We start from the raw sequence: 15,223 nt of genomic DNA, 5'->3' as shown, positions 1-15,223 counted from the left end.
CACTAGGTACCCAGGGCATTGGTGTACCCAAGGCCTGCCAGGGGCTGAAGCATGTATTATGCCACCCCAGGCTTGGCCTAACAAATTTGACACAACTGGCTGATCACTCAGCTGGGGTAAGTTGGTGTAACCACCTCTTACTTAGGTGTAGTATACCTATACCTAACCTTAAATGGGACACATGTTAACCTATAAGTCACTCCTATGGCAGGCCTTAACAATCCTGAAGGCAGAGTGCTTGGTTCCATGTGAGATGGTGCTCTGGCATGAGCTGAGCCTGTCTGCAGTGGTCGGAACAACTTCCTTCTACTGGTTCCAGATATCGTCATACCATATACTCTTAAGTGCATTATGAACCTCGCGGTTAAATGCTATCTTTGGTTTGGCTTTATCAAAACATGTTGAGTAAGGTGTCATACGAATTGGAATACTAACCCCTCGCCAATTCTGGCGACGGGGTTAGCATTCCACCCTTCTAGAGGGACACGACATGTACAGTACCTGAAACCCGGGTAAAATCAGACATAGCCTCAGCTCCACAAAATGGATGCTGCCACCACAGACACAAGTCTGCCCTCCTGCTGCTGGGAGTCCTTCCAGCTTGGGAGGTGTGGACAAAGGGTTTCCTGCCAGGGGAGGTGCGTGCACCACCCCAGACAGGATTTTGTGTATTGGTCAGGTAGGGCTTGAAAGAAACCAGACATGCCTGAGGCTCACAAGGAGCCTCGGTGCATATGCCAGTTCAATCCGGTCCTGGGGCACACCAGTCCCGGGCCTGGGGCGAGCTGGACAAAGGATTGGGGGTGTAACCACCCCCCTTCCTGGTCCCACCCATAGGGAGGGACCTAGCAGGTAGTCCGGCCCCTAGAATCCGCTTAAAGGTAGGAGCTGTGTCCTAAGACTTCAGACATCCTGGAATCAACTTGAAACTAAGAAGAAGACGGGAACTTCGACATTCTGCTGCACAGAAGACTGAAGGAAATCTCCCCTGTGGTCAGGGAGTGACCACCTTGCTAACGAAGCACCATCCAGCGAATCAACGTCTGCTTTGCCGCCGCCTCCCGCCGGAGCCCGAGCCCAGAGACTGACAAGACCTGGACCTCCAGACCTCTCACCGCCCGATCCACAGTCCCTAAAAAAAAAGAGGAGACCCGTGGAGGCAACGAGACACGTGGAGCCAGCCATCTTGAAACGACCACGACAAGCTGCAAGTGCAACAACCGAGGCTCCCTCCAAGTTGTGCTTTGGGATCTGAGAAGCCCAACCCTCGAGCAGCATCTGCACCAAAGGTGAGCCCTCCAGCATCTCCACGATCTGCGTGGGGCCCTTCTGCATTTTGCCACTCGACGCGCCCAACCGGTTGCTGGCCCGCTGGCTAGTAGCCATCTTGGCGACGAACTTCAAGAACTACACCACTGGTCTGGTTGCTCCAGACTGGCCCTTGCTCCCCTCCAAAGGAGCAGTCCCTCTGACCTTGCTGGTCAGAACTATCAGCGTATCTTGTTCTCCACAACGATTGCTTTTGCCAAGGCTTGTTTGCTTCGATCAAGTCGCCGACACTGCCGACAGCGAGAGCCTGCGTGGGACAGCTCGTGAACCGACTCCTGGACGTCGTCAACCTCCAGGGACCACGTGGCTGCAGAGACAAGCTACACCTTTCTTCCTGTTTGCACCCGACATCGCCTGGTACCCACCTGGTGCCACGCTGGTCACTGGCTAGTGACTGTGAACACTGTCCCCTCTGCTTACAGGTCTTCTACAACTCCGATCCACCCTTGGATCCACCGCATCTCTCCCGGACCGACCGCCTGCAGCATCTTTGCCCACAGGCTCCATTGACCCGATAGAAGAAAACCGACGCACTTCGACGCCTATGCACCCGCTTCCTGTGGGTGAGGTAAAGCTGGCACTCCGGTGCCCAAGTGTAGAGTAACATCTCTAGTGTCTGTGTTTCCAATCTTAAGGTCATAGTCCATCCGGAAGATCCTTTTTGCAGTAACTTTGTACTTTTTACGCACCCATTGAAACCTATGGGAGCACGTGTGTGACTATTTGCTCTGCACACGCCACCCGTGGACCTCCTGGTCACTAACTGAAGTTAGCTCCTTGTAGGCCCAGCGATTCTAGAGGCCCTAGGCCTGTTCCCTTTTCTGTTCGTGGTACTTATACCACTATTTTAGTATATGGTTTGAGCGGCCACCAGGGCCTATCCCTATAAAGTGCAACTTCTGTGTATTCTACTGTAATCTTGTTTGACGATTTGTGCTCCTGTGCTCATAAAGAGACTAGGGGTTACTTTGAGAGAAATAAATACATATATATTTTGAATATATATCTGTGTGGTGTCCTTTCATTGGTATAAAAGGGGGTTGCATTCGGTAAAACAGCTGGCTTAACACGCTTCACGAGTTTAGCCTCAAAGACTGCTTAGCCTACGCTACCACTAGGGCAGCTAGTCCGAAAAGGTTGACTTACAACCACACCATAAGGGTTGCTTGGCATGGTACAAGGTGATCACTTTAACTAGTGAGCATCATATACCAGGCCAACTTCTCACAACTACCAAGTTATGGAACCTTCTACCCATCAATATAAAAAACAGCCCTACGCTTTTGGCCTTCAGGAAGGCAGTCAAAACATGGCTATATCCCCGTTAAGCATTCCTGCAGTAACCTATGTGTATCCAATAATAGTGCCAAGACGCCTTCGGGCTTCGTGCGCTCTACAAATTTAAAAATCAAATCAGTGCATTGCACGGGGATTGCGCAGGGCACACGGCGTATCGGGCCACATGTAATTATCGTGTGAGAGCCCGTGCACCAGGGCACAGTGGTAGAGATGGCAGGGTGCCGAACAGACAAAATGCAGGGCACGAAGCAGTGCACGACGGTACAGGTAACGACCAGCATTGTGCAGGGTTCTTTGATAGTGGGCATTTGTGCAAGTTGGAAAGGAGGGAAATCTGCTCCCGGAGTCCATCACTGCGCCTCTAGCTTGCTAACAAAGGAGTGCGCTTAGCCGAGTCCGCCACTTCAAGGGAGCTGAAATCATATTCTGCCCAATCTGAGAAAAGCACACTGAGAGGTTCAGGGTGAACTGCCTTAACGTGCCCAACGTGACCCCCGGCTCCCCCAGCAAAGTCCAAGGACAGATCCAGGTACTGGGAGAGCCAGAGCTGGCATACGTCCCAGAAAAGGGATGAGTTCACACGAGGGAAGGGCTCTGATAAGACAAGCGCTTTATATTTTTTGTGAAGCCTACCCCTCATTATGCCCGGAGTGAAGGTATCACCGCCGCCGGCCCGATTCGGCACGAAAACCGGAAGTCAGGCAGCCTCACACCTGTCGTGGGGCGGGACTTCCGCCATCCGCGGGAAGCCCGCGCCCACGGAGTGGCTGGCCGAGAGGAGAAATGGTGACGCGGGGCTCCCATTGCTGAGGGAGAGCCCCGCGGTGGCGGCAGAAGTAAGGAAAAGCCCTGGGTCAGAAGTGGGGGCTGAGGCCGCCAATGCCGCCGATGCAAGTGCGCGGTTCCCATGAGTGAGGGAAGCCCTGCATGTGCCAGGTCATGCGAGGCGGAGGAGATGAGACTAGGGGAGTCCTGAGACGGAGCCTGTAGCAGCCACAAAAGAGCCCGGTGAGTGGGGCTCAGTTGTACCGTGGGGGCTGGTGTGTGTGTTTGTTGTTGAGTGATCGAGTACGCGTGCACTGGCTGGGGACGGCTGGTGCGTGTGTGTTTGTTGGCGCAGTTACTACATGCAGCTGGCTTGCGTGGACGGAAGGGGGACAGGAGATGTGCACACTGTGTGGCTGTACGTGCGCGTACACAGGCTCCAATCGCCAATCGCCCTGAGCGTGCCCATCTCCTGTCCGAGGCAAGTCAGCAACAATAGATCTTGGTGGCGACAGCACTTTCGCGCTGCGTTCGCCAGGCGAGACCTAAAAATGTCCAGATAACTGGTGATTAATGATCCTGCTGGAGAGCAATCCTTTGCCTGTTGGTAGTTTTGAAATGCAGATAAGCTGTATTTTATGTGGATAGCTCACCGGTTTACTGCCTTTGTCACAGAGATTCTTGTGTTACTTGCAGTTCAGAACTTACAATCCTACCATAGGACCGTGACCTATGAACTTTCATCAAAGAGCTGGGAGAGTTAGAACTTTACTTTTTTTTGTTACTTTATAGTTAGAACTTTCATTATTTTAATGTTGCTAAAAAGAGTTTGGGTTAATATACATTTTTGTTAGTAAAGCCAACCCCCAACCACTGGGGTATGCTTTACATCCTGAGTTTGTGCTTCCGCAGCCCAAAACCTCTTAAAAATACTGCCCACCAGTATGGATGACGTGATTCCTACACCTTGTAATCCTCATTAGCTTATGTGACATTCCCTGTAGACTGATTTACATACTTGTATGATTCATTATCTCTGTATAATGTGCGCGTGGTGTAAAGTATTGTTACACACTACACTGATATGAGTAGAGCTATACAACAAATGAAATGCATATGAGAGAGTGGCTACGGAGAGATGAAGGGCACTGTTGGAGGGTGGTAGTAATGGTATCTGCGGAGAAAGAGGTAATTGGTGAGATGACAAAAAAGACTTTCGCACTAGCGCTAAAGCCGGCCCTGTTATGGCCTTTCGGTTTTATTTCATTAGCAGCCAGGTCATTAGGGCAACTGTGGAACATATTTTAAAGTGCATGCTAATTATATTTATTGCTATATTCAAAGTTTTAAGTTTGGAGGTGATTTTACTAATGTTTTTTACGGGAATAATGAAAGTGGAGCTGGATGGTGGTTGATATGTGGCTGGGGCCCAAGGTCAGCTGTGAGATAAGGTGCACAGGAGAGGGGTGGTAGAAAGTAGATAATTGGGCCTGGAAGTATTTGTGTTGAATCCTGGCCTGTTGAAATTTGAGGGTTTCCACTTAGGTCCAGACATTGCTCTTACTTTCAAATAACTCTCCACATGCTCTGTATACAGACAGAATCGTTCCGTTGTATCATGGTGACTATTTGCAAGTAGCTATAATGTAATCTGGGGCTTGTAGGCTACCACAAGAAGTGACACATTAAGCCTGCAGTGACCCACCCAAATGCACCCTTGGCCCACCCAAATAAAAATTCCTGGAGCCGGGCCTGGGTGGCAGCCTCACCCTCCGACTCTTACCTGCGGCATCGCGGACCCCCAGCAATCACCAGCCCCTCCAACAGCAGTTACCGCATCGGGCAGCATCAGGGCTAGCTACGACACTGTATACTAGTATGCCCGCCAAAACCATCTTTCAAGTATGTCTTGTAAGAAGTATTAAAGAATCAAATATGGCAATTTTACCATAGCTGTAACAGTGACAGATGTCTTTCTCAATGCTAAACTGTGCTACAAGGTTTGTGGCCATATCTGGCATGTAGAGACTGGGTCTCACTGCTGGCATTGTAGGCAACGCATTTTTTAATAACTTGATCAGTGTTGCAAGTTTCCATTTCTTTATCAGTGTGTAGGTCATTTGTACATATGCCTATAATTTCAGACCCTGCACCTGTGTAATTAATGTCTTTTTCCGGACACATCACATGATCTCCATTGGAATCTTATGAATGAAAACATACAAAATTGTGTCTTGTCTGAGTGGATAGCTTTATGCTCATTTTGGTGCCAGCAGATCCTATTGACGCCCAACTCTGTGAGCCACAAATTGGTTTTTATTTCTGTTCATAAATACCAGCAGACTTCAAAGTGTGTGGGTCTGTGTGTGTGGGCGTGCGTGTGTGTAGATTTTTTTAACAAAAGGAAAATGTCATATGCATCAAATCAAAAATGGATGTGCAATGTTGTGTTCTAGGTCAGGCGGCACCTCTAAAAACATGATGGAGCTGGGGTACTATTAGCCTAGCCTGGCATAGACGTCTCAACACCAGGCCTACTGCCCTTCCTGCGGCATCACACCAGACAGGGAATGATTTTCATAAGAGAATCAGAAACAACAGAGAGGACATTATGCTCAAAGTATAGCAAAAGCTTTACTGCTGACCATATCAACAGATGATCGCATTATGCAAAATAATTTTCGGAAGAACTCTCAGATTTCAGATTGAAAGGCTGCAGCATGGCTCAGCACGACATTAAACACAGAACAAATGACAGTGTTTGAACTGGGTTGGAAACATGGCATTGGCAGCGAATAGAAACATTGTCTTATAATGTACAGTTTACAATTGCATCTTTTGTTCTAGCCTGCTTTATCTACAGGAAAAAATTACCCTTTGCATTCCTATCCGGGCCCTACTTTATAATACTTATAGGGCCATATGTATCAAAGGGTTTTACCCATTCTGTGTCTATGGGAAAATGTGTTTATACATATGCCCCATAGTCCCATGCACATATTTGAGCTAGAACGGGTAGATGATGTTTGCAGCTCTGGTCCACATCAGTAATTTAATTTAATTTATTTGTATTTTGTTTGATTAATACAAATCTTACAAAAGTCATTAAAAATGGAATCAAATTTAAAAGTTATAAAACAATTAATCGTATATGGTTTTTTATCAAAAAGTAAAATATATAAAACACATTTTTAACACAATCCATTAGCACTTCAAATGATATTCCTCCAATTTTTTCCAACGGCACACAAAAATTTTACAAATGCAGAATTCATGAATAAATCTTCAGATTTTAGCTTGTCTACATGTCCTAACTCCACGATTATTAAAAAGTCTCTTAAGAGTGGTTCTCCTTTCTTTTTCTAATTCTGGACAAAGACACAGTAAATGTATAATGTTCTCTTGTCCGAATTTACATAGCCTGCATAAAGTATTCTCTTCTGTTTTCTTCCATGTGGGTAAGTGACATAAGCAGACAACCAAATCGGGCTTTGATAAAGATATGTTTGTTTTTCTGCGACCATGATGTTTCAAGATATTCTTGGACCTTCTTTTTCGTAAATCCATTTATAATTGGCCATGCATGCTTTCTTTTAACAAGTATATCTTTATCTTTTATCAGGGAAAGATGATTAGTAAGTTTATTGATTGTTTTTTTAAGCTTTCCTTGGTGATTGTACTGTCCCAAATCAGTGTTATGCCAATTTCTTCTATTGCTGTATTCAGATAGGACCAAACTTGTAGTTTCCTATTATCTTTTACTTCTTGCCATAACAGCTGTGACATTTGGTTTTCTTGATCATTTTTAATTCTATTCCACACTTTAAGCACTTGACCCTTCCTTGCATATTGCTGGTTATTTAACCCAAATTCCAGCCTTACTTGCGCTTGTGAGGCGTTGTTCGGCAGGGAGAATACAATTTTATACGTTTTTGCAACCTCATTATTAATGATCTCCGCATCTTTCCCATTTATTGCCTCGCTACCGTATGTCAAAGTAGGTAATAGTTTTGCCGCAATTACCTTTAGAAAGGGACGATAAGACAAGTTACTTATAGCTTTCTGTATGATCCTAAATGCCGCAACCAATGAGTTTGCTTTTCATGTGATATCCTTTTTTTGCGGAAGGAAATTCCCATTGTCATTAAATATGACACCAAGATATTTGTAGGATACAACTTGTTCCAGTTCAATATCATCCAGCATCCATTTGTATTTATGTTTAAGTTGTGTATTTTTTGTGATAACCATTATTTTGGTCTTTGCTTCATTTATTACCATGTCATTTTCATTTGCATATGTTGAGATACGATCTATTAACCGTTGCAGCCCAACTTTAGTTTGACTTAAAAGTATAACATCGTCCGCATACAACAAGTTGGATATTTGTTTGTCTGCTAACCTTTGTGGATGTGCTTTAACTTCATTCAGAGCCGTAGAGAGATCTGCTAGGAATCAGTAGCACTCTCGTGGAGGAGTGTCGCTCCACTGCTTTGAAGCAGTGAAAGAAAGAAAAAATAAAATGATAATAATGTAATGTTATTGTCATAATTTTTGTCCTGCTGCAGCAGCTTTGCGAGTTGGGCTGGGCTGCTCTGCTCACAGAGCAGGGGAGGATTGGTAGCGCCCTCCTAAGTGCCCAATGACTGTTTGGGCGGCACTCTCGGGCCGGCCAACAGTCTTGCGCACTTTGTATGTTCTCCATGCAGGCTGCATTACAGCCTGCGAGGACGAGGAGAACATGCCCAGGCCCCCAGTCGCTGGCTGAGCGCCGAACAACAGCACTCAGACCAATCACAACGGAGAAGACGGAGAGATGCGGCTGCAAGGTACGTTTTTTTCATTGTTTTACTATCCCCCTTTTACCCCCTGCCACCCACGATCCGTGCCGGCCGCTACTATCTCTGACCCAAAACTTCAAAGAGACTCCAGCTATTTATGCTAAACTTATAACATGTTCATTCAGGTTTTTTGTCGTTTTTTTCATAGCGCAATCCCAACCCAAGGGCATTGGAGCACTTCACAATAGAACCCGAATTTGGCACTTCTTATTTTTGTTTCTTTTTAAGAATGGGGAGTTTAAGGGCTTTGTGTAGAGTTCGGCTGGCAGAATGCTATGTCTCGAACGTGTAGCTGTCCCGTCTGTTTCTGGTTTTTAGGTAAACTGATTCTGACCGACAAAACACCACCACAGTGAATATTTTCTTTTCAGTAGAAATCAGAAAGCCCTGGATTTTGCTGCAGTTTCGCTACTTTAGGGCCCTCTGATGTCAAAGCAGTATATGTGCGCCCTCTATCTTTAAGCACTTTTCTGTGATGGGTCTTCTGCTATGACCCACATGGGCCACTGAATATGCCCTTTGGACCCTCCAAAAAGTCCCTCGACCCCCTTGGAAACCCTGAATCTACTTTCTCTTTTGTTCGCTAGCATGGCTGCCCTCATATTGCTTCAGGGGTGGCGTAGTGGGCAAAAGAACAATGGATTTAACCCAGATCTTTTGACTGGGGGAGAATGTTTGCATTGTCAGCATTCCGTCCATCATTTGTTTGCTGTAAAACTTTTCGCCCTAAGTGGGATGGGTATGCCCAGACGTGGGTTCCTTGCTCACTGTGCCACTGGATTCAAGCTAGCCTGGCTGAAGAAGGGTGACATATCCTGAAACCGGTCCCAGGATGCTTGTTTCCGGTTCAGGGAGGACCTGGCCTGGCAGTTCAGTCTGGACTGTTCCCATGAGGCACAGAGTCAAGACTGATTTGCATATGGCTGGGTCCAAACTGGGGTGGCGTAGTGGGCAAAAGAACGATGGATTTAACCCAGATCTTTTGACTGGGGGAGAATGTTTGCATTGTCAGCATTCCGTCCATCATTTGTTTGCTGTAACACTTTTCGCCCTAAGTGGGATGGGTATGCCCAGACGTGGGTTCCTTGCTCACTGTGCCACTGGATTCAAGCTAGCCTGGCTGAAGAAGGGTGACATACCCTGAAACCAGTCCCAGGATGCTTGTTTCCGGTCCAGGGAGGACCTGGCCTGGCAGTTCGGTCTGGACTGTTCCCATGAGGCACAGGGTCAATACTGATTTGCATATGGCTGGGTCCAAACTGGGGTGGCGCAGTGAGCAACAGAATGATGGATTTAACCCAGATCTTTTGACTGAGGAAGAATGTTTGCATTGTCAGCATTCCGTCCATCATTTGTTTGCTGTAACACTTTTCACCCTAAGTGGGATGGGTATGCCCAGACTTGGGTTTCTTGCTCACTGTGGCACTGGATTCGAGCTAGCCTGGCTGAAGATGGGTGACATACCCTGAAACCGGTCGCAGGATGCTTGTTTCCAGTCCAGGGAGGACCTGGCCTGGCAGTTCGGTCTGGACTGTTCTCATGAGGCACAGGGTCAAGACTGATTTGCATATGGCTGGGTCCAAACTGGGGTGGCGTAGTGGGCAAAAGAACGATGGATTTAACCCAGATCTTTTCGCTGGGGAGAATGTTTGCATTGTCCGCATTCTGTCCATCATTTGTTTGCTGTAACACTCATATTGCTTCAGATCACTGTTCCCTGCTCATTGCTGTGTAGTAGCCGGCAGGTATCCAGCTGGGCTATGACCAGACTCTCTTTCCAGAGAGACAGGCACCACCAGAATGTCATCCTCCTTCACTAAAAGCGCGACAGAGCTTTGCTTTATGAAAACTCAGGCATCAAGATTGTGGCAAGAAAAATTACTGTGCGTAAGGATATCCCCAGAATCAATGTCCTCCCACCAAGAGCCGTATCCACAAACCTGCTCTTAGTTTTACATTGTGATGGTCTGAAAAGCATGCTTAAAGTAGCCACATCTTCTCATACAGGAGGACAAGGATCATATTTTAGACAGCAACCATGCACAGATCCAAAAGGAGCCATGCACTTATTTTGCTGGAACTGGGCTGACTACCGCATTTACATTAACTCAACATTCCAATCCACAATCACCAAGTTCGACAATCGTTCCTACTGCCTAAATGTCAAGTTGAAGCTTAGAACTTATATTGCTCAAACTAGGCCTACCACTCAAAAAACACCTGTACAAACTACTGTGACCCTATTTAATGGAGACATGATGACCTGTCATTTTCTTTCACCAAGACAGAAAATAAATGCAGTACAACAGTGAACAACACATTCCTGGCCAGGGGCGGCTTCTCCACTAGGGCGGAGGATCGTCGCCCCACTGCTTTCTCGCAGTGCGAGAAGCAGAAACATAAAATGGTAAAACTACCCCGCGCCCGCCCACCCGTGAGCAATGTCGGCCGTGACTGCACAGTGCCTGGCAGCCACCTAGTTATAACAGTGCTCTCAAATAAACAAAGGGTCACATGCACCAGGGCAAAAATCAGTGCTGAAAGGTCCTTGTGCTGGCTTTTAAATAAACAAAAAATGCCATAGGCATAGCCTAAACGATGTAAATAAACTTCATTCAGCGTGAACCTCACAGGCAAACAAACCAGCGCATCCAGCAGGACACAAAGCTTATTTCCTACCTCAGCTGCTTCATTATACAGCAGCAATATTTGCTGTAACCAAAGACCCTCCAGCTAACAGTATGCATCTTAATTCCTTAGCAGACTTCTGTCAAATTACCATGTAGAGCAGTGGAATAGGTCCATGTGAAACATTAAAAACAACTTTAGTAGGTTAGTCATGTCTTAGCATCTTGAGACAAAGAACAGGACAGTGTGACACTGTCTTTCAATAACAGAGCACGGATCACCAACAATACATATTGCATACCCTAAGTGGAAAGTCTTCAGTCTATTTTTGTCATTTGTCTGAATAAAAGACATGCAGGAAGATGTGTTAAAAAACTCACCATTATCCATTTACGTGTTGCAATCAAATCTTAAAGAGGTGTAAATATATCACTGTTCATGCAAATCCTAGACATGGGGTGGGATTGGGGTGCTGAAAGGATGAATTTGGATGCTAGAAAATGAGGAGGTAGGGAGATGAGGGAAATAATGAAAAGTCACTGTTAGAGCAAATTCAATGAAAACGTAAAGAGAAAAGAATAGATGCATGAAGAAGGAAGTTAGTAAGAATTCATAAAAGTAATGAAAGAGGGAAGGCTGGAAGTTAAAGCCAAATTACCTATAAGCACCGGAATAATACCATCCACATGATTTTTTAAGCAGCAAAAAAAGTAAACACTGATAACCACTGATTTCTACAATTTTTGAAAACATAGGAAAGAACTGAAAAAACTCTACTGAAATTTGCAAAAATAGAAGCTGAAACAGGAAAGCCTAATTATAGCCTATGGCACTTGCAATACGCATACAGGTTTTCTGGCATGTTTTGACAGTTTATCCCGCCCATTAAACTCTCTCAGTTTTCAAGCCTTTTTCTACATGTTTCAAAGTCAGCAGCTTTAGCCCCTAGGCTACATCTCTTCCTAATAATATCCTGTCCAGGTGCAATTGGCTTATATTTTAGTTCAAATCATGTGTCACCTCGTGTCATTGTAATGATACTTCTAAGACTCTGGATAGGGTTGTAACTAGTACATAAACTCTGGCTTGTGCTATGGAGGTTGGCACTGCCGAAGCAAGCTCAAGGGAGCAATGGGCCTAAGATTCATAGGGGACATGAGGCATTTATGGCCATCGATTTGTGGGAGGGAGATGCATTGGGCAATATCCCACTTATATTTTGGCATGTAAACTGATGACGAGTAATTGTCAGGCAGATCATGTCTACATGAAGCCACACTTCACATCATCTAAATATCTTTGAAGTCCTGTCACCTGAGGAGCAAACTCTGTGGGGACTCTAGGGCCTCTTTATTTGGTTCATTATTTAATTAAGTTTGTTGAGATCTTGAGCCTCTCCTACAATCATTCTCTGTATCCACTCATGCCATACAGCAGAGTAAGGGAAGGCAGAAACTGCTATTTTATGTTAATATTACTGTTGGCTCTTCTGACTTGAGACAAAACTATTCTAGGAGAGGCTCAACACCTCGATGACCACAATTAAGTAATTATCAAATACCGAAGAGATCTCGGAACCCCCAGAGAGTGTTCTCCTTGTGTTACAATACTTCAAGGAGATGCTTGTGAAGTGCAGCATATTTTATACAGACATGTTTTGTCATTGTGTTTGATCATCAGTGTCTGCGAAAAACATAAAAACATTCCACACACAGAAGCACACCTTTAAATCTCATAATTACAATGATAGATAGATAGATAGATAGATAGACTGAAGTATTTGTAAATATGCAAATTAGGGTGACATTTTGGGTGTACTAACGATTTTTATGATGAGCATAGATGTAACTGATGAATTAGTGCTGTTGCATTTGTAACTATTTAACGATGATGTTTCACAGTGCGATTGTTAGCGTAGTTTAGTGATGCCACATTTTCATAGAGACACCACTTTATTAAACTGGATACTGCTTCTAGTGTTTTGCTCATCTCTGTTCCCAGTCAGTGTTCCCCTGTCAGTCTTCTTTCCCCACAGGTTTTTGCAGAGCACAGGACACTGTGACGTAAGTGGTTATCTTCCTCAGAAAGCATGTATTGTGAATGAAGCTTTCCATCCAGTTCCAGATGCATCTCTCTAAAGGGCAGTTCCGCTGGAAGTTCCGGCGCAGGCATGCTGGCACACTGAAGTATGAGTCGTTGTCTGAGAATGTTTCATAATAGGTTGTACATCTCCGGGTTGCTGTTGCTGTGGAAGCTAATTGAAGATTTCCTCTACCTGAGAAATGGGTTAGTGTTATAAGACTTTAAATGAGATCTCAATTCTGATTTGTTCGATACGTTTATCTCTAGTAATGCCATGAAGAATTTGCAGTTCCTGCTCATTGCTTATATGTAAGAGGTGTATAAAAAAACCTGGTTATGGGGCTGATAGAGAAACTTTTCATTCTTACTCCAAGAACTCTGTCCGACTATTTAGAGACTTGTTCTTTTTCCCTTGGAGGGGCTTTCAGTGCTCCCTATGAATCTGTCGCTTCGAAGTTGGAGAGGCTTGTTGTTTTCCTCCCTGGACTCTGTCCATTTAATTAGGGAGGGCCTTTCCCTGTTCCCTCTAAAGATGACGTCTATTTCATTTATGATTTTTGCTGCTTATTGGGGCTCAAGCTAATTTTGATTTCTGACTATGTACTATGTATCTGAGCCTTTATGGCTTTGACTCCATTTCTCTGTGCTGCTTATTTTAAGATTTTTGTAACAAAAACTCAGTTATTGAGAGGTCTCGGTCAGTATTTGATTTTCTCTACTAATTTGTTGGGCCTGATGTTAAGAACATCGGTGATTCTTATCACTAGATCAAGGGTGCAGGAGGGAGCTGAGCCTATAGAGGTAACTTTTGGGGTGATCAATGTATTGGGTCCCAGCAAAATATTGGGGTTGGGCTCCCACATGTATATTGGGTCAGTTTGATTACTATACTTAAACTTCCTATATTAATACTAATTGAATTACAATAATCAAATAGCTGAACACAAATCACTGCCATCTGATGTTAAACAGAAGAGAGAACAATGCAACCCGACAGTCTCTGAACTGCTCAGTATGAACTGTCAAACTCAAATTCCGGCTTCTCACCTGACCAAATTCTGTGATCCACGGCCTTCCGCTTTACTTCACTATGTATAAGTGTCCTTAAATATCTAGTATGAGAGCAAATTCGAATAATTCAGGACACGATCTGCAGTCTACAAAAGGCTCACTGCCATACGATGATGGTAAAATAATATTTTTTTCCCATTTAAAATAGGCAATCTAGACTGAGAACATGAAACCGCAATGTGTGTAAAGTGTGGAAACGTCGTCAGGACATGGGGGCATTCTTGAATAATTAATCTTAAAAAAATGTATTCATGCAATAAAATTAACTTCGTTCAGGATATAATCGTATGCACTTAAGACACTTGGAAATGCTGAAAAATATTTGTTTTTATCATATTTTTTCACAACATTTGTTGCCTGTTTTACATCTCTTAATGGATCGTCTCATGCTTTGGCTAAAAGAGACAAGCCAGATCCATTGCTCAGCTCTCATTAAGTGTGCTCACTAGAGCAGGGTAAGCAAGCATTGACAAAGCCAATAAGTCTCGCCTTAGAAGCAATGAATGTATCCATTCTTTACAACAGCGCAGCTGCTCTGCAGCATGGCTAAAACAATTTGTAAAAAAGATCTAACACACCCAGTTATAATGGGCTTTTTTAAATAAAAAAAATAAAAACAAACAATGGAGTGGGTTTGGGATTGAGGAAATAGAGGGAGGGAGAGTAGGACACAGGTGTGAGAATGGACAGGTGAGAGACAATGGGGAAGTACACAGACACAGAGGGTGGACATAAGGGGCTGGGGAGGCAAATGGACACCAGACAGCATGTGGGAGGGGCTGGGGCAGCAAGCTGACACAAGATGGCAGGCAGGAGGAGCTAGGAGAGCAAGCCAACACCAGAGGGTGAGCAGGAGGGGCTGAGGATGCAAGCTGACAACTGGGGCAGGCGAGAGGGGCTCTGGAAGCAAGCCGACAAAAGAGGGTGCGTGGGTGGGAGTGGATGTAAAATGCATGCTGGCAACAGAGGGAGTGTAGGACGGTTTGGGGGAGCAAGCTGACAATGAAGGGCGGGCAGGCTGGCTGAGGATGCAAACTACCAACAGATGGAGGGCAGGAAAGACTAAGGAAGCGTGCTGCTAACATTTGGCCTGCGAGAGGGGCTAGGGAAGCAAGCAGATGATAAAAAGGGGGTGGAAGGGGTTGGAACAGCAAGCTGAAAATGTGTGTCAGAGGATGCAAAAGCAAGCTGATAACAGATGATGGATG

General features: G+C 45.1%; 1 protein-coding gene across 3 annotated transcripts in view; it reads right to left on the bottom strand.

The window, feature by feature from the left end:
• Positions 1-15,223, bottom strand: part of FGF1 (fibroblast growth factor 1) — a 433,963-nt gene that overhangs the window by 403,036 nt on the left and 15,704 nt on the right. The window contains exon 2 of one of the 3 annotated variants that reach the window (XR_014966683.1): positions 11,243-11,355. The exons of the other annotated variants lie outside the window; for them this stretch is intronic. The gene's annotated coding sequence lies outside the window, so the exon portion shown is untranslated. The remainder of the gene's footprint in view (positions 1-11,242; positions 11,356-15,223) is intronic. 3 annotated transcript variants of the gene reach the window in all.

The sequence above is a fragment of the Triturus cristatus genome, chromosome 7, assembly GCF_964204655.1.
Source record: "Triturus cristatus chromosome 7, aTriCri1.1, whole genome shotgun sequence".
NCBI lineage: Eukaryota > Metazoa > Chordata > Amphibia > Caudata > Salamandridae > Triturus > Triturus cristatus.
The sequence above is the reverse complement of the archived record's forward strand: the minus strand, read 5'-3'. Positions and strand labels throughout refer to the sequence as shown.